This window comes from Coccinella septempunctata, chromosome 1, assembly GCF_907165205.1.
Source record: "Coccinella septempunctata chromosome 1, icCocSept1.1, whole genome shotgun sequence".
Taxonomy (NCBI): Eukaryota; Metazoa; Arthropoda; class Insecta; order Coleoptera; family Coccinellidae; genus Coccinella; species Coccinella septempunctata.
In genome coordinates this window covers 30,774,137-30,798,525 of record NC_058189.1, presented here as the reverse complement: position 1 = coordinate 30,798,525, position 24,389 = coordinate 30,774,137, and the positions used below count along the sequence as shown (strand labels likewise).

The 24,389-nt window shown below is 39.2% G+C and overlaps 1 long non-coding RNA gene across 1 annotated transcript; it reads right to left on the bottom strand.

The window, feature by feature from the left end:
• Positions 1-22,709: 22,709 nt before the first annotated feature.
• Positions 22,710-23,132, bottom strand: LOC123322763. Its single transcript, XR_006539217.1, has 2 exons — positions 22,969-23,132; positions 22,710-22,743 (listed from the first exon to the last, which is right to left on the bottom strand). It is a non-coding gene; the product is annotated as an uncharacterized LOC123322763 (long non-coding RNA).
• Positions 23,133-24,389: the final 1,257 nt, after the last annotated feature.

The following is a 24,389-nucleotide window of genomic DNA, read 5'->3' as shown; positions in this document are numbered from 1 at the left end:
TGTAAAAAATGTATGGACTTTCAATGGTGCTGTTTTCTGCAAGTCTGGCGATAATATTAAAAAACTTATATCCGGTGTTTGATTCATTGTGCTTGACTCGTTTTTTGTTTTGTTTCGCCGGTGTGTCTCTGAGCGCTTTTCGCACTGAAGCAATTTCGTAGAATTTTATGTTTACTTTGGGACATATAAATGTGCAATCTTTAATACCTAAACTTGATAAGTTGAAGGTTTTCAATGAGCGAAATGAATTTGATATTCTTGCTTTGTCGGAGACTTGGTTGAATGGTTCCGTTGATTCTTGCAATATAATGATTGATAATTATAAGGTCGTTAGACGAGACAGAAACACTGGAAAGAAAGGTGGCGGAGTCTTATTTTATGTTAACGATGGGCTTAAGTTCGAGATTATTGATGTACCAAATTTTTCAAACATAGAGCAGTTGTTTATCAAGGTAAAATATAAGGGAATTTCATTTGTAGTTGGTGTATTGTATAAACCACCGGATGTATCATATAAACTTTTCAGTGATTCATTGGAATCTAGCTTGAATTATGTGTTACTGTTGTGTGGGAGTGTAATATGTGTCGGTGATGTTAATATTAACTTTCTTGATGAAAAATCACCTTCAGTCAAATACTTCAACTCGATGCTTCGTTCCATTGGCATGAAACAGCTCATTTGGGAGCCGACTCACATCACACCTACTTCTGAATCCCTCATTGATGTTGTTTTGTGCAGTAATAATGACATAATTAGTTCCACTTTCACTCTTCCGTCTGATTTTTCGTTTCATGAATGCGTCGGTTGTAAATTGAAAATTAACAAACCTAAAATGGAACCTCGAATTTTTACCATAAGGGATTGCAAAGGTTTTGATGAAAAGTTGTTGTTTGATGATATTGTTAATTCTGATCTGCACAAAATATTTCATATGGACGACGTAGACTTGAAGGTTGAGCTTCTCACCGATGTGTTGACGGACTTGTTCAACAAACATTTTCCTGCAAGAGAAATTCGGATTACGAAAAGGCATGCGCCATGGATGACGGATGAGATAAGAGGACTGATGAAGAGTAGGGACAGAGCGTGGGGGATTCACAAGAGAATCAGAACGGTGCAGGCTTGGGAGGAATACAAGCGGTTGCGGAATGCAGTCAATCACTCGATAGCAAGAGAAAAACGATTGTATTTTCAATATGTTGCACTTCACACCTCCAAAAAAAATTTGTGGAAGGAAGTTAAATCATTGGGGATTTCAAATAAACCACATGTTGATGTCAATCAGATATTAAAAGACCCCGATGAAGTCAACGATTACTTTCTCAGCTTCTCTGGTGGTAATACCGACACATCTATGGTTGATTTTTATAAGAGAAATCCTATATGCTCGGATCGGTTTTCTTTCAGACTTGTCGATGAAGAAACTATTCTTGAATATCTGAGAAAAATCAAGAACAGTGCGGCAGGTTGTGATAAAATTTCAATTTCCTTTATTAAGATTTGCTGTCCTTATATACTTCCCTTCATAGTGAATATTTTCAATTCCATCTTATTAAGTTCTAAATTTCCCAGTTCGTGGAAGCGTGCTCAGGTCACCCCCATTCCAAAATGCAACACGCCTGAAGGGCTTGCAGATTTCAGACCAATTAGTATTTTATCTGGTTTGTCGAAATTAATGGAAAAAATAATGGCGGCTCAACTTGAAGAGTATCTGGAATCAAAAACTATTATTCCTGATGTTCAGTCGGGTTTCAGGCCGGGCTATAGCACTACCTGTACTCTTTTGGGTGTTACCGATGATATTCTTGGGTCAATTGATGAATCGAGATGTGCTGCTCTACTGTTACTTGATTTCAGTAAGGCTTTTGACACGGTTAGACATGATATTCTTCTTGCTATATTGCAGTCTTGTGGAGTGTGTGGGGAAGCACTTAGTCTGTTTGTGTCTTATCTGAGTGGTCGTACGCAAGTTATTAAATTGGGTACTAGAATTTCTAAAGCCAAGAGCGTATTAAATGGAGTCCCTCAAGGTTCAGTTCTTGGGCCACTGCTTTTCATATTGTATACCAGCCAATTTGTGAAGTTCATTATTCACTGCAGGGTTCATATGTATGCGGATGACTTTCAGCTCTTCATAGATTTCTCAGTTGACGAGTTGAATAACGCATCGGACTCAATGAGGACTTGCATCGTTTATGGGATATTGCTGGAAGACATGGCCTGTCTTTGAATCCCAAAAAATCATTTGCCCTGGCTTTCGGATCCAAAAAAAACAAACAGCTCGTTAAGGATAACCTCAGACCAACTGTAGCGAACAATGTTATCGGGTTTGTCGATAGTGCACGAAATTTAGGGTTGATTCTGGACGATTCGCTGAGGTTTCGCGAACATGTGGAGAGCACTGTTCGGAGAGCTTATGGAGCTTTAAGAGCGTTATATCCACACAGATCTTATTTACCTATCTACACCAAAAAACTTCTGTGTGAGTGTCTGGTCTTATCTAATTTCAATTACTGCTCCCCTGTGTACAGTTTCTGTTTGGATCAGGACTCTCTCGGTCGAATTCAACGTGTCCAGAACAGCTGTATAAGGTTTATTTTCGGAATTAGAAAATTTGATCATGTATCCCATAAGTTAGTTGAGTTGAGTTGGCTTCCTATGAGACTTCGTTTTAACTTTCATGCGCTTTGTACATTTCATAAAATAATTGTGAATAAAAAACCACCCTATCTCTTCAATAGGTTGCAGTACAGAACTGATGTCCACAATGTTAACATTAGACATAGAGGCTTACTTACATGCCCTCACCATCGAACCTCAACCTTTCAGAGAAGTTTCAGATACAACATCTATAAATTGTATAATGAGATTCCTTACGACTTTAAACAACTTAAAGATAGTAGATTCAAGAATAAAATCAGAGAATACTTGCTCAATGGTTCGGTATAGCACTTTTCAATCTCCGAGGAGGCAAGAAAATGAATAATATATTTTTTTTTCCTGTTTTATTTTTTGCTCTATTATTTTTCCTGTGTTAATTATTATTATTTGGGATGGATTGCACACTTAATTTTTTATTAATGTAAAAACAAGGGTTAAGTGGTAGAACACCTTTGGGTGAACTTCCCCTTGAGATTTCTGTGAAAGAAATAAAGGCCTTATTTATTTATTTTATTTATTTATGACGCTCTGCGCTATTTTTATGACAAATTGTTCGAAATCATAAAAGATCATGTACCTACTGGAACTTATACGTCTGGGAAACGCTGCTTTCCAGTGTGGTTCACACCTGACTTGAAGCGCAACATCCGATTAAAGAATTATTATCGTTCAAAATGGCGGTCCACAGGAAGAACTAAATATCTTCGAGATATCAGGCGTTTGCGGTCGTTGGTCAAGTCTGGAATTTCTTCGGCGTACGACGATTACTTGGCTGAGGTGCAAGGCGATTTGGAGTCGAATCCTTCCTTTTTCTGGGGATACATCAACCATAGGAAGAGTGGCACAAGAATTCCTGGTGTATTTCATAGCGACGGAAGATCACATGACAATCCAAGAGATATAGTCGATTTGTTCGCAAAGCATTTTTCAAATGTTTGTATACCAGACGCAGTCAGGGATTATAGCGAAACTCTTTTTTCCCAATTCCCTCCAGTTGTCTTGCCCTCTATAACTGAAGATGAAATTAGATCTATTATGGATAAATTTCCTGATAAAACAACTGCTGGCGACGATCAGCTACCCTCATTTTTCATCAGAAACTGTAGCTATGTGCTTGCTGAACCTCTGCATCGCATCATCTGTGTCAGCTTGCGTACTTCCATTTTTCCCACCATTTGGAAGAGAGCCCGGGTAGTTCCGATATTCAAAAAAGGCGATAAATCACAAGTAGGGAACTATAGACCAATTTCTGTACTGTGTAACTTTGCAAAAGTATATGAAGAAGCTTTATACGCTAATATCAGTCATAATGTTAGACCACATATATCAGCAATGCAACACGGTTTCATGCGGGGCAGGTCTACGGTCACGAATTTGGCAACATTGTCGCAGTTTATCGCGGAGACTCTGGATGATGGAGGTCAGGTCGACGTTATTTATACAGACTTTTCACGAGCATTCGACTCGGTTGATCACCGTATGTTGCTGAATAAACTTTCTTTTTTTGGCCTTAGTCCAGCATATGTCGACCTGATTAGATCTTACTTGAAGGGAAGAATGAGTCATGTGTTTTATAATGGCTTCAAGTCCTTCGAATTTTGTCTGTCGTCTGGTGTGCCGCAAGGATCTAATCTTGGACCATTGTTATTCATAATTTTTGTCAACGATCTTCTGTCTCTTCTCAGTTGCTTAGCCTTGGCCTATGCAGATGACTTCAAACTTTACCTGAGGATACGCGGAATTGCAGACTTAGAGCTGCTCCAGTCCAGCTTGGAGTTGGATAATGTTTGGTGCTCGCGCAATGGACTCATTTTAAATATACAAAAGTGTTTTAAGGTGACTTTCACGAGAAGCTTACGTCCTCTCACCTTCAATTATTCTATTGGTAATTGTCTTATCGCTAGTGGAGATCGGTTTCGCGATTTGGGGGTGTTATTTGATTCGACGTTCAGCTTTGTTCCTCACATCGAGGAGCTCTGTTCTTCGGCTAGTCGATCTTTAGGCTTTGTGTTTCGGTGTTCCAGGGAGTTCCCTGATGTTTCAGTCCTCAGAATTCGCTATTTTTCTCTTGTCGTCAGCAAATTAGAGTACGCCAACTTGGTTTGGTTTCCGATATACAGTTCCCACCTAACATCACTTGAACGCATTCATAGAAAATTCTTGAAGTGTGCTGAATACAGAAAGACCGGCAGGTATCCTGAACGTGGTGCGGATTTGTCGGAGATCATGCGGGAAATGCGAATTTCAACGTTGCAGGAGAGACAGAAGCGACAGTGCGCTAAATTTGCGCAAAAGCTTGTCACTGGAGGAATTGATTCGCCTCATCTACTGTCCAGGGTTGGCATTCGTGTACCAAGAATTGAAGCGAGGACCACATCAACTTGTCGACTCCCTAAACCTCGGACTAACATACTTGAGCAAGCTCCGGTCTATCGATTGTGCAGGGCTGCTGATGAACTTAAGTTCAATTTGTTCTTTTAGTTCGGGGCGATTAATGTTTATTGTTGTATTATTGAATGTGTAATTTTGTTTGAATAATTGTCATATTGTTCATTGTCAATATGTTACCCTGTTATTGGGAAATTTCCTGTTGGGTAAAATAAACGTTATGACTTTAGCCTTGCGGCTTTCACACTCCTCTCCAGAGGAAAATTCACTTATCCCAGATATCTCAGATATCAAAAGGATTAAGCTCTGTTGGAGATAGATATTTTCGTCCAACTGAAGTTTCCTCAAGTTCTCTAGTAGTTTCTTCGGTATCAGGCCTGTAGATGAAATGACAATAGGGATGGTCTTGATATCTTTCAGCTTCCACTGTCTTCTGGTTTGTTCCTCGAGATCTCTGTATTTTGAAATTTTTTCAGTGTGCCTATCTAGAAGATTGGTATTATTTGGAATTGCCACGTCTATGAATAGTGCTCTGTCCTCATCCTTATTGAGCAATATGAGGTCTGGTCTATTGTGGGTTATTTTTCGGTCTGTGAGAACCGTGCGATCCCAGTAGAGCTTGTGATGTTCGTTTTCCAGCACAGCATCCGGATGGTAATTGTAATAAGGCACCTTTTTCGAAGCTAGAAGTTGGTGTTTTAGTGCCAATTCTTGGTGAAGAATCTTGGCAACAGCATCATGTCTATTTTTGTACTCCGTGCCCGCGAACTTCTGACATCCGCCGGTGATGTGCTGGATAGTTTCATGTGTCGCACAGCCATAACGACAGCTATCGTCCGCCACTGAGGCATCCTTGGCGATGTACTTCATGTAATTTCTTGTTGCAATCACCTGATCCTGGATGGCGAGCATGAAGCCCTCTGTCTCAGGAAACAACCTTCCGGAAGTCAACCAGTAGTTCGACGCAGATATGTCGACGTAATCATGGTTGACCTCGTTCTGGTGCCTCCCATGCAAAGGTTTGCCAATCAGTTTCTGCATTTTACTTTCTGCAGAGTGTTCGACGGTTTCCAAGTGATCCTGTTGTAGCTTTAATGGTGTAGAACTATCAGCAACACAAACTACTCGATGGAGTTCTGACGAAGCTGCCTTGCTCAAGAAATATTTTCGAAGTCCTTCAATTTCCTGGGACATACGGTTGGACAAATCAACAATTCCTCTACCCCCAAGATGTCGTGGCAGCTCTGTCCGTTCTATTGAGCTTTTGGGGTGATGTTTATTGTGTTTAGTCAGCATCGTCCTTATTTTTCTCTGTAAAGCTGCTAAATCGGTGGTCGTCCAAGAGATAATACCAAATGAATAGCTCAGCGCCGAGCAAGCGTAGGTGTTAATCGCTTTTATCAGATTCTTGCTGTTAAGATCAGTTCTCATTATCCTCCTCAATCTTCGGGTGAACTCCTCCGTTAATTCTTTCTTCATCTGGGTCTGATTGATTTTTCTTGCCTGTTTTATGCCTAGATACTTGTATGTGTCTCCTTCCTTTAATGCCTCAATTTCTGCACCTTCCTTGAGTTTGAACGTACCATCTTCTATTTTCCCTCTCGTTATGTTAAGCAGTCGACATTTTTCTAGTCCAAACTTCATTTGGATGTCTTCCGAGAATCCTTCCACCATTTTCAGCATCAGTTGCATTTGTTTTTTGGTAGATGCGAAGAGTTTCAAGTCGTCCATGTAAAGGAGATGATTCAGTTTCATCATAGTTCTACTGCCGTTCTTGATGGAAAATCCGTAGTCCGTAGAATTCAATCTATGAGACAAGGGATTCAGGGCCATGCAGAACCACAGAGGGCTCAGCGAGTCTCCTTGGAAAATTCCGCGTCTTATTGGAATAGGTCCTGTTGTAATGGAGCAATCTGCTGCTTTCATTTGAAGACTAGTACGCCAGGTTGACATGGCGTTTTTCAGGAACTTAACAATATTGGGATCCACCTTGTAAATCTTCAAGATCGTCAAGAGCCATTCGTGAGGTATAGAATCGAATGCTTTTTTGTAGTCTATGTACGCAGCGTAAAGATTCCTTCGCTTGGAGAACGCTTGATTGCAGATAACTGAATCTATTATTAGTTGTTCTTTGCACCCTCGGCTGTCTTTGGTGCATCCTTTCTGTTGCATGGCGATGATGTTATTCCTTTCGCAATGGTTGTGAATTCGGTTTGAAATGCACGATGTGATTAATTTGTACATCGTTGGAAGACATGTGATTGGTCGGTACTTGGATGGGTCTTCTGTATTCCTTTGGTCTTTAGGTAACAAGTATGTTGTGCCATGTGTGAGGAATACTGGCATTCTTTCAGGATTTTCAATGACATCATTTATTGCGGAGGTCAATTTGTCATGCATGATCCGAAGTTTCTTGATCCAGAAGTTCTGTAATCCATCAGGCCCAGGTGCTTTCCAGTTGTGCAGTCCTCTGATAGCTGATTTTACTTCTTCAATTGTGATCATGTCATGCTGCATCGGCTCATATTTTATAGCTTCAGATTTTTCATCTTCAATCCATCCGGTATCTCCATTGAAGTGAGGTTTCGTTGATAATTGTTCGGTCCAGAATTGTTCAATGGCTTCCTTTGGTGGTAACTTTCCATTTTCTCCATCCGACGATGTGAGTGACCGGTAGAAAGATTCTTCCGACTTTTCGAATGAATTATTGTCTCTTTTCCGGCTATAATTGCTTTTATATCTCCTCAGGCGTTCTGCATACAGACTTAATTTTTGCTTCAGAGTGTCGAGGCAATGGTGAGCTGTAGCATTCTCCGTCTCTCGTTCTGTATGTGTCCTGTTTCTATCCATGATCTCTTTGACAGCTTTCACAACCTTTCTTCCTCGATTCCCGTTCAAGTACTCCGTCAGTCGTCCAATGTCTCTTCTTAGCCTTTCTGTTTTGTGTTGAAGACGTTTCTGCCATGCTGGCGCGTATAATTTGTGTAATTTTGGACCATTGTTGTTCGTTCCGCGAATTTTTGCCCCTATGGTTTTGGCTGTTGTCAGCGCTGCACAGTAAAAAACTAGATGCAGATATTCCAATGAACTTCCGTTCTGTAGGTATTCAGGTAAAACGTCCTTATTCAAGATGTCGATTATAAGTGACAGCTTCTTGGATGTATTGAGTCGGGGAGGTGTTATTCGATGAAGAGGGTCTGTCCCTTCCAGTTCGGCGAAGTATCTCCTCATGTCAGAGTGAACTTGTCGGTGGAGCTCTTCCCTATCGTCCTGGAGTTCAGGCTCACTTGGGTTGCAAGATGGACTTTCAGTATCAATGTCTTCTAGGTGTTGTTGCCCAGGCATGTGAATTTCATCAGAGGTGTTGGTGTTATTCTCTATTGCTAGCGGACGCTGAAGTTCCCGTTTAATTGCGTCGATTCGGGCCGTTGGTATTAGTTGATTTCTCAGAATTACGCGGTACTGGTCTGCCACTCGTTGTTCAGTGACATTGAGATTTGGGTAGGCGTTGCAGAATTCCTCATGGAGCCTTTTCCTATAGTTGTTCGTGTTCTGCCCTAGTCCCGTGATGGAGTTATATATGCGCACAATAGTTTCATTCATGGACGTTGTCCACTTCATGCGCTTTCTAACTAACCCCGCTTGGGTGAGCACTGGCTGAATATCCTGCGCAGCACCTTCAGCGGTTCGAGTCGGCAATTGAATTGGACTCGTTGGTTGCTGTTGTTGCTTTGGAGCTGTAGCTTCTTTTGCAGCAGGAGCCCGCTTCCTCAACATCCTGCCACCGACGTCCCGCATGCTGTCATGTCCAGCGCCGGCTCCAGACATGCCCTGACGATCCCCAGGCAGCGACTTGTTTCCGAGGCTTCTCGTAATCACCATTTCCATGGGTTTGTGCTCCCCTTTCTCGGTTTGGGTGAGGGGTAGAGAAATGGGAGCAGAAAGAGCACCCCTATAAAGGATGTGAAAGAGAGAGGAAAAAGGAATGGGACTGCGGACAGCAGGCGTGGCTGGCTGCACCGTCTACGTCGTTACGATGGCTACCCGGCAGGCCATCTACCAGATAGCTGCCAGGCAGGCCAGACATTATTATTATGACTTTAGCCTTGCGGCTTTCACACTCCTCTCCAGAGGAAAATTCACTTATCCCAGATATCTCAGATATCAAAAGGATAAAGCTCTGTTGGAGCCCTTTCCAGGTTTTCGGGCTCGTGGTGGTGGTCGGGTCCGGGTCGCTCCTCGCCTCCCTGCTGTAGGTTGGATTCCTGCTCCACCTGCACTTCCTGTCGGAGCAGACGGTGTTCCTCTGAATTTCCCATGTACTTGCGTACAGTTCTCGCCGTTCCCAGCAGTACCGCCTTCTGCATGACTTTATAGATATTTTCGTCCAACTGAAGCTTCCTCAAGTTCTCTAGCAGTTTCTTCGGTATCAGGCCTGTAGATGATATGACAATAGGGATGGTCTTGATATCTTTCAGCTTCCACTGTCTCCTGGTTTGTTCCTCGAGATCTCTGTACTTTGAAATTTTTTCAGTGTGCCTATCTAGAAGATTGTTATTATTTGGAATCGCCACATCGATGAATAGTGCTCTGTCCTCATCCTTATTGAGCAATATGAGGTCTGGTCTATTGTGGGTTATTTTCCGGTCTGTGAGAACCGTGCGATCCCAGTAGAGCTTGTGATGTTCATTTTCCAATACAGCATCTGGATGGTAATTGTAATAAGGAACCTTTTTCGAACTCAGAAGTTGGTGTTTCAGTGCCAATTCTTGGTGAAGAATCTTGGCAACGGCATCATGTCTATTTTTGTACTCCGTGCCCGCGAACTTCTGACATCCCCCGGTGATGTGCTGGATAGTTTCATGTGTCGCACAGCCATAACGACAGCTATCGTCCGCCACTGAGGCATCCTTGGCGATGTATTTCATGTAATTTCTTGTTGGAATCACCTGATCCTGGATGGCGAGCATGAAGCCCTCTGTCTCAGGAAACAACCTTCCGGAAGTCAACCAGTAGTTCGACGCAGATATGTCGACGTAATCATGGTTGACCTCATTCTGGTGCCTCCCATGCAGAGGTTTGCCAATCAGTTTCTGCATTTTACTTTCTGCAGAGTGTTCGACGGTTTCCAAGTGATCCTGGTGTAGCTTTAACGGTGTGGAAGTATCAGCAACACAAACTACTCGATGGAGTTCTGACGAAGCTGCCTTGCTCAAGAAATATTTTCGAAGTCCTTCAATTTCCTGGGACATACGGTTGGACAAATCAACAATTCCTCTACCCCCAAGATGTCGTGGTAGCTCTGTCCGTTCTATTGAGCTTTTGGGGTGATGTTTATTGTGTTTAGTCAGCATCGTCCGTATTTTTCTCTGTAAAGCTGCTAAATCGGTGGTCGTCCAAGAGATAATACCAAATGAATAGCTCAGCGCCGAGCAAGCGTAGGTGTTAATCGCTTTTATCAGGTTCTTGCTGTTAAGACCAGTTCTCATTATCATTCTCAATCTTCGGGTAAACTCCTCCGTTAATTCTTTCTTCATCTGGGTCTGATTGATTTTTCTTGCCTGTTTTATGCCTAGATACTTGTATGTGTCTCCTTCCTTCAATGCTTCAATTTCTGCACCTTCCTTGAGTTTGAACGTACCATTTTCCATTTTCCCTCTCGTTATGTTTAGCAGTCGGCATTTTTCTAGTCCAAACTTCATTTTGATGTCTTCCGAGAATCCTTCCACCATTTTCAGCATCAGTTGCATTTGTTTTTTGGTAGATGCGAAGAGTTTCAAATCGTCCATGTAAAGGAGATGATTCAGTTTCATCATAGTTCTACTGCCGCTCTTGATGGAGAATCCGTAGTCCGTAGAATTCAATCTATGAGACAAGGGATTCAGGGCCATGCAGAACCACAGAGGGCTCAGCGAGTCTCCTTGGAAAATTCCGCGTCTTATTGGAATAGGTCCTGTTGTAATGGAGCAATCTGCTGCTTTCATTTGAAGACTAGTACGCCAGGTTGACATGGCGTTTTTAAGGAACTTAACAATATTGGGATCCACCTTGTAAATCTTCAAGATCGTCAAGAGCCATTCGTGAGGTATAGAATCGAATGCTTTTTTGTAGTCTATGTACGCAGCGTAAAGATTCCTTCGCTTGGAGAACGCTTGATTGCAGATAACTGAATCTATTATTAGTTGTTCTTTGCACCCTCGGCTGTCTTTGGTGCATCCTTTCTGTTGCATGGCGATGATGTTATTCCTTTCGCAATGGTTGTAAATTCGGTTCGAAATGCACGATGTGATTAATTTGTACATCGTTGGAAGACATGTGATTGGTCGGTACTTGGATGGGTCTTCTGTATTCCTTTGGTCTTTAGGTAACAGGTATGTTGTGCCATGTGTAAGGAATACTGGCATTCTTTCAGGATTTTCAATGACATCATTTATTGCGGAGGTCAATTTGTCATTATTATTATTATTATTATATGTCAACAATTAACTTGAGGCACATCATAGAAAAGGAAACAATCCTAGTATGCGAGGTTCATCAACATAAGTCCAGCCTGTTCTCTTGTTGAAGTTTTTCAAGGATGATTCCTCATTGTTAAAATAACGCAGTCATATTGGTCCTTGTTATGCCCAACAGATTAGTTAAATTTCTTCCAATTAATATTTGTCTTTAGGTATATTGTTTCCGGATAAGGGGTTTAATTCCAGGTACTGCAGGAAAACACTATCCTATAATGGCTAACTGTTATTGGAACTTCCAAAAGAAGTGTCTCGACTAGAAGTTTAGTAGGAAAGTGTAATAAATAGGAATATTGACGAGAGAGTTTCATGTCGGACATGAAGCCGATTTTAAGTTGAAAGGAAAACGGTTTAGTTTAGATAATAACTCGCCCATAAGAGCTTATAATATATCAATTCAATATTAGAAAATAATTAATTTGGCGTTGTAAGAATTAGCACGTTCTCGTGTTTTGACCGGCTAATTCTATTAGTTCAGAAAAATGCAAGGTTGGCGCGTCGTGGAATTATTGGGGATACACGTACGAGAGGTGGAGAAGAAAATTAGGTTTTTGGTCTAAGAAGGGGAATGATAAAAAGGAACCAAAAAAGGGAAGGGAGTTAGTCAGTTCGTCGAAGAAAATAGACGTCGGGAAGACGGAAGTCGAATCCGGGATTCGAATAGAGTAGATTTGGAAGTCCGAGAGTAGGTTCGGCAGCCCGAGAAATTTAGAAGTATTTTTCGGAGTTAGGTCTCAAAAAGGGAGACGGGTACAAGCTATTCGGGGAACAGTGTGAGAGAATTCGTATCGTGGTTAAAGTCAGTTTAGGGCGTAATATTGTTTTTTATTTGTGGTATAGATCGGATATAGGATTTTAGGAATTTTGGATAGAGTCGAAACGAAGAGCGTTAATAGTTGACGATGGAAAAGTGCGGTTGAGTGTAGAGAATTCGCCGTTCTGTGCGAGGACAGTCTGGTGATCGAAACAGTTCACCAGCAGCCCCATCAGGCGAACGACGGTCGCTGGTCGCAGAAAAATGTAGAAAGTTCCAATTTTTGTTTGTCCAAAGTCCTGAAAGCTCCTCTGAAATTCATTTGATTTTTGATCATATTTTTATTGTTGTTGTGCAATTGGAAAAAAAAAAATTTTAATCCAAGATTTTGTTGACGAAATTTTAATGATTATTGCTTTGCGCACTTTGTATGTGTGAAAGAAATTAAGATTATATTTTGGTCGTTATTGACCAAATGCGTGCTTGTATTCAAATTTCTGCAATAGATTTATTCGTTAAATTTTAACAGAGTTTCATTTGAATTTTCTCCCCAGAAAATATAGAAAACCATCAAAGACCTGTCCTTCGCGCGACAGGCCGAATCCACCATTTTGCCTTTAAAGGGGCCTTCAATTTTGAGTGTTAACATCTAAAAAATAATCACCCCTTGTTCAGTGGAAAGCCGCTCTTCTATTGATTTCAAATAAGGGGTGTTTTATTTCAAAAGTACCATTATTGAACCTTGTGGAAGAAATAATATGGTGCAGTCATTATTTGAATTAATATGGATATGTTGAGTAGGAAAAAAATTATCATATGCCTCAGGGACAAACTTTCACTGTTCTATAAGTTGGTTTGATAAAGTATGACCAACGTCGTTAAGAACATCTAATGAAAAAACCTTAGTAACTTAGATAATGATTTCTGACTACACAAAAGCTTATCATTGCTTCTCATGTTTTATAAGTAATCAGCAGTCCAGTGTTTCAATATTGCCAAAATGTGCTGTCATAATATAGGTCAAAATATTTAAAATGTACTATTATTTTTTGGTATATACTATAAACTAATATATAAAATATTCTCTCCACTGATATATCTTAAACCGAGGTGAATGAGAAATACTCAACAATCATCCTATATCATTCAAATAGGAATTATTAGCTCACTAATCAAAAATGTATTGATATAAAGAAATTGAATACGGAATGCAAAGATTATAGAGTTAAGTGACCTAGCTCTATAGAGTTAGGATACCTAGCTCTATATCTAGATTATAGAGCTGAGTGACGTAGCTCTATACAGGGTCTTTCACGAGGAACCTCACCCATATTTATACGGGAAAGTACTGAACGTATTTTCATGAAATTCAGCACTTATAAGTATTTCACGATGCTAATGAAATCTAAAATATTTTCAAGGCATGAGCACCTCCGGTTTTTCCGGAAATGACGTCAACTTCCGTTTTTCAAATCAGAACACCATTTTTTTATTGCAGAAATAGATTCCTTGGAAATTTCAAGTTATTTTGATGTAACATTTTTCAGTTTTGGTTGAAAAATTCTCTCTGAGCGGGAAAATTCGAAAAAAAAATCGAAAAAAGAGCTCCGCTGAAACAAGAATAACTTCGAGGATTTTGGATGAAAAATTTTCATTTTTGGGATTTTTCAAGATGTAAGATTGATGTATTCACTTTAAAAATCGAAATCGCGATTCATGATACAGGGGGTGAAGAAATCGCTTTCAAAGTTAGGGATGACAAAATCGTGAAAAATCAATTTTTTCAAATTAGAACCCCATTTTTTTATGGCAGATATTGAATCTACGTTAAAAAATAATGTGAGTGTATGCAACACACCCTTGCCCTAAAATGGATATTTTTTGAGTTATTCACAAAAAACTGTTTTTCGTCTTGAATTTTCAGCTATTTCTTTTCCCTTCACGCCAAAAAGATGAAATTTTCAGGAACTGTTATTTGAACCCTGCTGTAGATTTTCCACCCCTTCTTTGAACCGACTTCAAGTTACTATTAGGAGAACCATGGCAAACTCTCGCAGTTATAACTAGAGAAGATGCTCAGAGTTTTGACCGTTAATTTCTAGACGTAAAGGTCTCAGGAATGCTTCGTGCGTTGCTCTTCTTATTTCATCGGAAGGAAGAGATCTGCAAAAGTGTTTAAAAACCAAATTGAGTTTCAAAACTATGAATCTAAAAATCTAAACAAACCTGTACGCATTGCTGACTCGTTCTATGCAGTCCTCTTTATCAGTCAGGGGAGTTGAGTAGACAATATTTTTTATCCTACCCCAAACATAATAGTCTAAAGGAGTTAAATCGGGAGAATGTGTTGGCCAAAGATGTGGACCATTGTTCGCCAACCATCGATCTTCAAATAGCCTGTAGAGGATATTTCACACATTGAGTGAATTGTGTGGAGGCGCGCCATCTTGTTGATACCATAAGTCATTATGGTACTGTACTAGCGGCTCAATTATTTGAGTCAATATGTCAGAATATCTACCTCCTAAGGGAGAACATTCTTTAAATAATGCAAACATCTGTAGTGTTCTATCTTACCAGTTAAAGTCCCATCATAAATGTGAACATCGAGAATTGCATTATTTTTGATGGCGCAAAAAACATTGAAACTCCAGGTCTCTTGAAAGTTCCATTGTCTGAAGTGGTGGTTGTTCTCTTCATCCCAATAATGACTGTTATGCCTATTGAGAGAACCATTCTTTGTGAATTTAGATTCATCTGTCCAAATTATACAGTCCAAAAAGTTTTCATTCTCTTGAAATCGAATCATCATAGCTTCGCAAAACTCTGTTCTCCTGACGAAATCAGTTTCCTTCAAATGCTGTACCCTATTGAATTTATATGGGTGCATTTTATGTTTTTTCAATATTCTCCAAACACTCGATTGAGATAATCCCAGATCAATCTCGGCATCTTTGAGAGAATTTTGAGGATTCACACGAAAATATGCAAGAATACAGTTCTCATATTCTACTACACTTTTTTCTCTGTGTATAGTTTTCTTAACGAAAGATCCGACATTTCTCAAGTTTGTCATGGTTCTGTTAATGGTATCTCTCGTTGGTCTGGGTCCGTCAGGAAACCTCTCAATGAACAGTCGAATCGTTCTATCTACAACTTTATTACATTCTCCATGAAGTAGAATGAGATTTAAATAATCTTCATTGGTAAAATTAGGCATGGTGATCGATTTTATAACTTAATACGAATTATCACCAAATTAATAGTAAACACAAAATACTACTGAATAAAGAGGAATTCGGCAGATGTAATTAATGATATCTATCATTGAAAAAAAAGAATGTAAAACATGGTAAGTTTTTGCATATGGTTCATAAGGAATTATTCATTTATCACTAGAGAGAAAACCGATGGCCGATTAGTTGAAATAAAGAGGTTTCCGATACAAATTCGAATCAAAATTCGCCATCTATTTAGGAACAACTTGTAACTTTTTTCTCTTGCATATTAGGGTAGTAAAATCTTAAACATGGTTTAAGTAACAGTTCCTGAAAATTTCTTTTTTTTTGGCGTGAAGGGAAAAGAAATAGCTGAAAATTCAAGACGAAAAACAGTTTTTTGTGAATAACTCAGAAAATATTCACTTTAGGGCAAGGGTGTGATGCATACACTCACATTATTTTTTAACGTAGATTCAATATCTGCCATAAAAAAATTGGGTTCTAATTTGAAAAAATTGATTTTTCACGATTTTGTCATCCCTAACTTTGAAAGCGATTTTTTCACCCCCTGTATCATGAATCGCGAATTCGATTCTTAAAGTGGATACATCAATCTTACATTTTGAAAAATCCCAAAAATGAAAATTTTCCATCCAAAAACCTCGAAGTTATTCTTGTTTCAGCGGAGCTCTATTTTCGATTTTTTTTTTCGAATTTTCCCGCTAAGAGAGAATTTTCCAACCAAAACTGAAAAATGTTACATCAAACTAACTTGAAATTTTCTAAGGAATCTATTTCTGCAATAAAAAAATGGTGTTCTAATTTGAAAAACGGAATTTGACGTCATTTCCGGAAAAACCGGAGGTGCTCATGCCTTGAAAATATTTTAGATTTCATCAGCATCGTGAAATACTTATAAGTGCTGAATTTCATGAAAATACGTTCAGTAGTTTCCCGTATAAATATGGGTGAGGTTCCTCGTGAAAGACCCTGTAGAGTTAGGTTACCTAGCTCAATAATCTTTGACGGAATGCATAGCCTAAGCGTCCAAAGCAGGTAGGACAACTTCAATATGTGAAAATAGGTTATAAATAAAAATGAAAAATTGTTGGAAAAAGTGGGGAAGGGAGCATCGCAGAGGCGTAGCAAGCTCTTGTGACACCCGGGGCGGAATTTCAACTTGTCGCCCCCCAACATTACATAACATTGTTGAGCCTTTTTTGTTTGTTAAGAAAATTACAAGTTTTTATTTGAAGTGTTTGAAACATGGGCATAGAGGTGTGGAGGGCAACACGTAAAATATTATATTTCAATCGAGATTTCAATGAAAAAAATCAGTTTTTTTGCACAAATTCAACAAATTATCAGCATCTTTTCTTTCAGAACTTCTTTTTTCTGAATTTACTCTCTGCAAACTGAGAAATAGTCTCATCAAAGTCGATCCCTCTGGCTACACCATGCTCATTGGATAAAATAGCCAAGCAAGATAGTCGAGCTTGGCTCATAGTAGATCTGAGATAACTTTGGATAAGCTTAGTTTTGGAAAAACTCAGAAACACATAATGTAAGGTAAACCCCAAGTGCTAACGTTAAATTTGGAACAGACTCTGGAAGCTCATACTCGACATTAAACTGCAATAGTCTCAAAGAACTCCACTTCAGAGCTTCTTCTTCAGGAACGCTAGCCGCACTTTTAAAAACCTCCTCAGACGTGGGATTTCTTTCAACATGTCTTCTGAAGACATTTCTTCATAACTCCAAACTAAACTGCCAACTAATTCTAGCAAATTAGTTTCTGAACTCTTCAGCAAGTTCTTGGTCTGCAAGATAGCACACCTGAGTGATATCACTTCCATGCCTTGGCAAAGAGTGTCTATTTTTTGTTGAAACGTGTCAATGCACCCCAACATCGATCATCAACATCTTTCTCTCCGGCATAGATTTCCTTCTTCTGAAGGTTCTTCTTTTGGCGGTAGGAATTTTCATCTCGTCACAAATACCTTTTGCAAATTCCATTGCCTTTTCCACAAGAATTTCCCTGTTTTCAATCAAAAGGCCATCAAACTTCTCATTCTGATGAGGCACTTTTCGACACTCTAGGAATAAGTGTCGAAAAGTTCCTCATAAGAATGAGAAGTTTTGAAGCCTTTTTTCTTCTAGTGCACTATTCCATAGACTCAAATAGCACAAGAATGAAAAATCACATTCTGTAGTTAATAAAGTTTGAGCTGCTCTTCAAGTGTGGATAGTTTCTGAAGGGTCGCAAAGTTCCTCGATGCTATATCGGCAATCTTCTTGGAACTTTGGAATACAGTCTTAACAGCTTCATACTGAGCACTCCACCTTGTCAGTCCTCCTGCTACTTCTCAACAGATCGATCTTCACTAAATTGCGAAAGTGTGCATATGTAGATTACTTACCTCTGCTCCTCATCCTATCACATTTCGAACTATCAAAACGCATGGGAAAACAAAACTCACCCAAATTCCTAAATAGCTGCCAGATCGAAGAGGTAGAATAATCTGGACCACTGATTCAATATTTCATTTCTGTACGATTATACGTACACCACGGCACCAATAACACAGCTAGTCTAGATTACCACAAAGAAGCACAAACAATAAACGAGTAAACAGCGCTTGCGTATTATTGCAGTCGAATTTAGGTACTGACGCAGACGCAATGAGGATGAATGACAAAATTAAACTACTGGCAGGCGCAGTGGAAACATAATGGGTCATAAATCACTCCACCCGGACACTCGCTGCTCCTACTCTATTCAGCCCTGACTACAAGTTTCCTTCTCGAAGCGATCGTACTCTTTGCTCACTGTTCCGCTCCTCGCTTAGTAGCCATTTTCAAAGATTAACCTTCCTCTTTTGCGCAGTCCTAGAACAATTCTCGGACCGTCAGAAAGCCGAACCCGAATAGGGCTATTATCTATCCTAATAGATAATTGTATTATACTTCACCCACAATTTTAACGATCGTACGTAAACTATATCTAAAATCGATCCGACTTAGATGTACTTCTTTATTCTTTGCTAGGAACATACGCTCTAATCAAATATAAGCCTCTTAAGATACATTTTTGTCACCCCCACAGGGCTGGCACCCGGGGCGGTCCGCCCCCTCCGCACCCCCCTTCCTACGCCTCTGCATCGAAGTCAAATGAGGCGAAATAATATGCTTATGTGGCATCCATAGAAAAAAAATATTTCATGATGGAAGCAAAAAACAGCAAATAATTAATTATTTTTTTAATATTGTTGCCAATTTGTCGGTGCAAAGAAAGATCCCTTTTATGCTTTCGTCCCTTCGGCTTTTTAAGTAGCATATTAAAATATTTGAAATGAATAACTTTTCTCAGATTCAGAAAACTCTGCAAATCTTTCGGACAATCAATTTTATTGTTAACTAGCTGACCCGGCAAACCTAGTTTTGCCATTTAAATTATTTTTAGGGTCCAAATGTCGAAAACCTATAAGTACTCTATGATTGCTCGATTGGTCGTAAGAAAAAGGAATGCCTTTTTTTCTGTTCTGTTCAATTTTTTTTGGGAATATTTTGTTATATAAAACTTGCCCTAAAAATAATAAACACAACAAAAAAAGAATTGTCCAATTTGGTGCGATCGTTTGAACAATAAAGCATTTTGAAATAAACCATAGATCCTCTTTTATTAATATAGATAGATTTTTGTCACTAGGCCTTTTATGATACTTTTTAGCTTATCGATATCTCTTTCAATAGGGATTTTTCGTTCAAAATATCTGAATCAACCTTTGAATCCTGGCATCGTCTTGTATTGTAGACCTGAAAATTATGGCACATCATTTTGAATTCCATCGAGCGAATTTCGAATAAGGATCTGCAAAATGAATTGAATAATTATTAATTAAATTAATTAATTGAATAACGCACTCGGGTTTCAGTTATGCAACATGTTCAACATTGATAAACTTATTTATAAAGTACCAATAACTTTTAAAAGTCTTCTCAGTTCTATTCAATTCGATGCTGTATCCCGTAACCGAGAATAAACCTACAAAAAGAAAAAATCGGTGCTATCCAACCCTAATTTCCTATGGCTACTTGCGACTGTGTGCCCTCCTGTGACTGAAGAGACCTAGCCGCGATCTACAGATCCTTCCACACTCCGGGCATAGATAGTCACCAACCATATCTGGCCGCCGCTGTATTCTTCTCAAGTCTCCATTATAACTGTGCACCATAGATCTCCACTGTGACCTGTCTAACGCTAGTTGTTTCCAGTTAAGATTGGCATTAATTGATTTTAGGGATTGATGTAGTGCATCCTTAAACCGCTTATACTGGCCTTCTGGTTTCCGGACTCCCTCTGCCTCTGCCAATTCGACATACAGAGCTATTTTGGTGAGTCTTGTGTCTTGCATCCTCAGAATGTGGCCGCTCCATCTCAGTCGAGCCCTCGTTACTTGAGTCTCAATTGTTGTGCAACTCGCGCGTTGCAAGACTTCTGTATTCGAAACTTTGTGGAACCATCTGATGTGCATTATCTGTCTTAGATGACGTTGTTGCGTTTGTTCAAGCTGTTTAATATGTCTGTTCAAATACCGTACGCCTGTAGGGCGTCCAGCATTGGGAGGACCATTGCTTACAAAGCTGTTTTGGTTTTCAGACTGGGTTCGTGATTTCGAAACACTCTGACCTTAAGCTTCCAGAATGCCCGTGATGCCGAATTGATACGGTTGTGTATTTCCGTGTCTAGGTTAGCCCTAGTATTTATGAAGCTTCCCAACTATTTGAACTGCTCGACCTGTTCTAGGGTTTCATTTTCCAGGCTGATATGTGTTTGAAGGCTTTTTGGGGAAACTTACCAGGATTTTGGTTTTGTCGATATTGAGTCTGAGGCCTAAAGCTTCGTATATATGTTTATAGGTGTCCAGCATTATCTGTAGATCCTCTGGGCTGCTAGCGACAAGTGAGCAGTCGTCTGCATATTGAAGTTCTGTGATAACCATTGAACGGGTTTTTGCTCTGAGGCGCTTCAGGTTAAATAGGTCTCCATCAAATCTGAATCTTATTCCAACACCTCTTACAGACATACTCATGTCTGCAATTATGGAGACAGCTATACCGAAAATATTGAACAGTAAAGGCGTTAACACGCAGCCTTGTTTTATTCCAGAGTTGGTTAAGAAATGGTCGGTTTAGGATTTTACACACTGCTAAGAATTTTTCGGGTACTCCAAGACTGGCCATGATTTTCCATAGCGCTCTCCGATTCGCCGAGTCGAAGGCCTTACTTAAATCGATGTAGGCTGTATAGATCCTTGATTGTTGTTCACGGGCCTTCTCTTGCAGCTGTCGCAGTGTGAAAATTAGGTCCACCGTACCTCGATTTGGTCGAAAGCCGCACTGGGATTCAGGTAAAATCTTTTCTAAAAGTGGAATCAGACGATAAGCCATAATCTTCGAGAGAATTTTGCCGACCACGCTAAGCAACGATATGCCCCTGTAATTGTTGCAATTTTACGTATCGCCTTTGTTTATATAGAGGTTGATAACTAAAGCGTCTCTGAATTCTTGTGGCACATCTCCTTGTTTCCAGATCTTGCAGAATAGTGCTAGGACACTATTGACAATGTATTCATCCAGGGCTTCGAATACCTCCGCTGGAATGCCGTCTAGACCTGGTGACTCATCATTTTTCATAATTTTTATCGCACTTATGATTTCGGACATTGAGATTTCGTCATCAAGCGATGTCATCGGACTATACGCGGGGAGCAGGTCTAAAATGGATAAATCCGAGTCGTTATTTTGATTCAAGACCCGACAGTAATGCTCCCTCCATCTTTCGAGAATTTTTCTATCATCAGTTAGTATAGCTCCATGAGCATCTCTTATAGGAAAGTTAGCTTTTCTGCTTGGACTTAAACAGTTTTAATAGCTTAGAAAAAACGCCAGTAATCATGGTTATCGGTGTAAGCTTGTATTTACCTAGCTTTTTCTTTCCACCAGCTATCCTTGATTTTTCTTATTTCTGCACGGACCTCGCGTTTTATGTTAGTAAAATTCTTTTGGGTTGCAATATCGCCAGGCTCGTTAATTGCCGTTTTCATCGCTTCGTGTTTTGCCTCCAAAAGAGGTGCGATATGAGTTTCGCTGTCGGCGAACCAGTCTGGGGATTTTCGGGAGCATTCTGTGCCCAGTATTTCTTTTGCTGTATTTGTAAGAGATGTCTTGAAGCGGAGCCAATGACTCTCAATGTCGTCATTATAATCCGGTGGTGTTAGGCTATTTTTGACGGCAGATGTGAATCTTTCTTTTGCAGAAGGGTTTTGTAGTTTGGAGATTTGAAGGCGCTCTCTTAGATACTTTGGCTTGCGTTGGTATTTTGGGAGCATTGAGATTTTCATTCTCGAGATTACCAGAGTGTACCAACACTCCAGATCTGCTCTGGGTTTAGTGACCAACACCTCTTTCAGATCTTTTGTAATAATGCATCATGATCAATGGAAGAGCGGCTTTCCACTGGTCATGGGGTGATTATTTTTAAGATGTTAAATACACAAATTGAATGTCCTCGAAAGGTGAAAAGTGGATTCGGCCCGTCGCACGAAGGACAGGTCTTGAAGTTGATATTAATTCTGGGAGAAAGTTTAAATGAAACTCATGAGAAACTTTAACAAATAATTCTATTGGCAAAATAAAATAACAACTTCTCTACGAATACGCACTCGGTCGAAGACGACCAACAAAAATCTTCAATTTCTTAATCCTATGCAATGAGCGCAAAACAATAAAGCATATTTTTCGAAACAAAAATCTTGGGTTAAAATTCAACTTCCCAACTTCGCGCGCAATAATAAATCAATACTTAATCAATGAATTTTAGAGGAGCTTTCAGGACTCTGGACAAATAAAATTGGAACCTTCTACCTTTTTCCGCGACTGCTGTTTGTCTGACGCTGCCGATGAAGAACTTTTCGACACCAGACTTTACCCGCACAAATCGGCGAATTCCTTACACTCAACCGAACTTCCCGCACTTTTCCGTCGCGAACGTTTAACGCTTTAAGTTTCCCTATCCAAATTCCAACACAATTCTATATATGGTTAGATTGATTTTCACGGAACTTAGAGGAAAGCAGTTGGTCAAAAAACTACATTCAACTAATGCCAACGTTTCGTAGATATATTTCTACTTCTTCAGGGCTACAAAAGAGAAATTTACAGAGATTAAATATGGCACAAATATATCTGGTATAAAAATTGAATAATAGATTAAAAACAATGGTTCCAAAACAAACACATATAACAATTGGTTACAAAATCGTACAATTGAAACTATATACTAAAATTACACTTATTCGATTTATTTTTTTTTTCTTTCTATTTGGATTTGACAGGAACACATATTTAAAATCGAAAAATCCTTACCAAAGTCGAACTTATGTTTTACACACAAAAGATCTTAATATTAGCTTGTTGAGCAAATTGGAATCGAACTTGTAGAGAAGCTTAGGAAAACTCCGTCTAAAATTCTGAGGCAAAATACAAATCATCACAACGACGTATTACATTCAATGAGTGTTCCGAAACTGAAATATTTGTTTCGATTTTAACCTGTTCAACACAGGTGGAGTCTAGAATATGTTGTTAAAAAAAGTTGAATTCCCAACTCCTCCCAATTTTTCTAGAACATGTGGTAACAACTTCGAAATAAGGTTCAATAGAATTAGAAATACGAACATTCGTAAGTTACAATCGTTAATCTCAGATTTTTCAAGTGCTGTACTTGTTTCTGAATTACAACCTAATTTTTGTGTAACTACACTGATGGGACTGTGCCGCAGAATGCAGGATCAATATTATCACTGGGTCCAAAATTCAGTGTTCCATTATCCAATTTCATCCCAATTCCGACTATTATCAAGGATTTAGAAGTCGCCATTCAAAGTGTTAATTCGGGCGAAGATAACAAAAATTTATTACGTAGTAGACTCACGAATATAATAACAAATTTTTGGCATAAATCTCAACATCGAAAAAACAAACACCCACTGCTAAAATCATTTATTAGTACAAAAACGTTCATAAAAAATCATCCAGAAATTATTATTATGAGAGCAGATAAAGGTAATTCCACAGTTATTATGTTTAAGAACGAGTACTTACAGTATATGACTAACATGTTGTCTGATGAAACTACATATAAAAAAATTAAGAACGATAATACTAATAACGTCCAAAGGGGAGTGAATGAATTAATTAATGAATTAAAGGATAATTCTATCATTGATGAAATAGAATCGTTGAAGATGAAAAAATACAATTCAACCCCACCTAAATTGTATTGTCTTAGAAAAGTCCATAAGCCCTCATTAAATTTAAGACCGATAGTAAGCTGCATAAATTCGCCTTCTTATAACATATCATGTTATGTACATCAAATAATGAGTCAAGCCACGTCAACCTCTCCATATAATGTAAAGAATTCTTTTGAATTCGTGTCCTCCATTGAATCAGTTTCAGTCCCGGAGGGTTATTGTCTAATTTCCCTAGATGTGGTCTCATTATACACCAACATTATCCAGAGTGTAGTTGTTGAAACAGTAAAGAAACGATGGAAGTATATTTCGGCCTTCACATATATTTCTAAAACACTATTTATAAAAATGATTGAATTCATTCTTTCATCCAGTTATTTCAAGTTCAATAATGAATTTTACAGACAAATATCTGGTATGGCAATGGGCAACCCAGCCAGCCCTTCATTAGCTAATTGGGTTATGACAGAACTCATTCATGAGTGTAAAAAAAGATTGCCTCTTGATATCCTGGTTCTTAAATTGTATGTG